General features: G+C 44.6%; 1 non-coding gene across 1 annotated transcript; it reads left to right on the forward strand.

Moving 5' to 3' along the window:
- The first annotated feature begins 1,281 nt into the window (after positions 1 to 1,281).
- TRNAE-UUC (transfer RNA glutamic acid (anticodon UUC)) lies at positions 1,282 to 1,353 on the forward strand. Its single transcript has one exon. It is a non-coding gene; the product is annotated as a tRNA-Glu (tRNA).
- The last annotated feature ends 1,069 nt before the right edge of the window (positions 1,354 to 2,422 follow it).

Below are 2,422 nucleotides of genomic sequence, written 5' to 3' on the forward strand. Positions count from 1 at the left end.
TGTTGGTATAAATGACTGGTAGTACCACAGTGTTATCTTTGCTAGAGATAATGAAGGTCATTAGCTTCTCATATATTGAAGTTTAAGCTTCAGGAATTCGACGAATTAGTAAAGGAAACCTGGGAGACTGATACTCTTGATGGATACATTGTCATATCATTTGACCCGTGTAATTAATGGTAATCGAAGTGAAAAGTCAGGCAGGCATATTTAGGCAAGATAAACAGACAAACAAACGCCCACACATCAACACACAAACATCCTGCATAATGTGTTTAGTGCTGGAACAACGATATTCCGGGGCCCAAGTTCTGGCCTTAGACAGAGCAGCCGCCTCACACCTAGTGTGGTTTAGTACGACCAAGTATGTGCATCAGGTGTATGCTTTGAGCTCTTTTTTATGAATATATGTATATGTAAACCGTCACCACTGAACGCACGGGACTGGAACCTTGGCCATCGAAATGACAGTGTTGTGAGCTAAACCGCTCGGCCACCACGGGAGCTGTCCACCTCTGACCAGCCTATGATCCAGTGAGAGTTAACGTGAGGTGAGGTAACGGGGGATCCCACTGGACCATAGGCTGGTCTATGGAATGCTTTCGTCCCGTGGTGGACTAGCGGAGTAGCTCACTGGTGTATCATTTCGATGGTCTAGGTTCGTGTCTCATACGGCCAGTGGTGATTGTTTCCATCTGTTTCATGTGAATAGTACAGATGTACTGAGTCTTTGTTCCTGTTTGTGCATGTACACACACACACACTCACAGACACACACACACACACACACACACACACACACACACACACACACACACACAAACACACATGAAGAGGTAGATTCACAACATAAGCCAGGTACCCAATTATTGACCAGTCCCGAGGGAAGGATGGACACTTGAGTTGGGTCAGCTGACTGCCACACCGAGGATTCAAACCCATGCATGTCCTACCCCGGGCTGGCCCCTGCTGACTCATGATTAGTAATGCTAACTATTACACTGCTATAAATGCGAGGCGTCGACTATAGATGAAAACGTACGGAAGAGGATGGTTGTGTTTGAAATGAAATGGTTGATATGTTTGTGTGTGTGTGTGTGTGTGTGTGTGTGTGTGTGTGTATGGTGTGTATGAGTAATAGATTCGGTAGGTAACGTCTGCCAGCTGATTATCAATACAGAACCTTGGGTGTATAACCATACGCTCCAGAGAACAGAGAGAATGGATGAAATAGTGAGTGGGTGAGCGATGTTCACATAGGCACACACATGACCCTTCCAGTCTCGTGTGGTCTAGTGGCTAGGATACCTGGCTTTCACCCAGGAGGCCCGGGTTCGATTCCCGGCATGGGAAGGATTTTCTTCTTAGAGAGAGAGAGAGAGAGAGAGAGAGAGAGAGAGAGAGAGAGAGAGATGTCTAAGTAAATGAATACAATAGTTATCAAGTACGTTATCATCAACTAACCGAAACATAAATGTTTACAATAAAAGCTTGTGTTGTAGTGACTCCTGATTACTCTTGGTGAGTGAGTCTGAGACACCCTGTCACGAGGGGCCAAAAGAGAGAAACTGAATGAGTGAGTGGGTCAGTAAGTGAACGAGGAGTAAGTGAAGGAATCAATACAGTTTCATGGTTAAGATATTTGGCTTCCAGTCAGGGACCTGCAGAACCGGATTAATGTTTAGTGAGGCCCAGGACCAGGTGATATTTGCGGTCTCCAAGGACTGTATGAAATGATATTTGTTAATGTTATGACATATTTCGCTACCATATTGTATATTGTATACCAGCCTCTATTCCAACAGTTTTCCGAGCTGCATCTTTTTTTACCTGGATGACCAGCGGGGCCCCTGTAAGGCCGGAGTCCAAGACCTGGGCCGAGGTGGCCCATGTGTTAATCTGGCACTGGAAACCTGGGTTCTTTTTCTGCAATTAGTGATCAGTTGCATAAGAAGAAGACAACTTGATAATGATTCTACACTATAAGGTAAGACACAACGCTTCCAATAACATATCTACCACAATACTTGCATCTTGTTCACCCGACATGAAAGTCTGAAATCTACCCCTAGTGAGGATCGACAGCCAAACCGAGAGCCTAAAGCTGCTGCTGTTTTTTCTCTAGTCGTGGCAATGGGGAGCAGTGCAGTGGCTTTGTGTCCAGTGACATTCACAACCACTAATTGGCGTTCACACACCGTTCAGGGAAACACATTCATTAGACTTTACTTAAACATTGGTAGTGAGTTCTTTGACGAGGCTGTAGTCCATTGCTCAAAGACAGAATAACAGATGTCCAAAAAATATGAACTTATAAAAAAATTTAATTCTAAGGCCTCCAGCCTTTCCCTGTAACGCATCTCTCTAACTCTAGCAATCTTTTGTTGCTATCCTCAGAACCATCTCCATTTCCTCCCTTCTT

The sequence above is a fragment of the Panulirus ornatus genome, chromosome 8, assembly GCF_036320965.1.
Source record: "Panulirus ornatus isolate Po-2019 chromosome 8, ASM3632096v1, whole genome shotgun sequence".
In the NCBI taxonomy this organism is placed as follows: domain Eukaryota; kingdom Metazoa; phylum Arthropoda; class Malacostraca; order Decapoda; family Palinuridae; genus Panulirus; species Panulirus ornatus.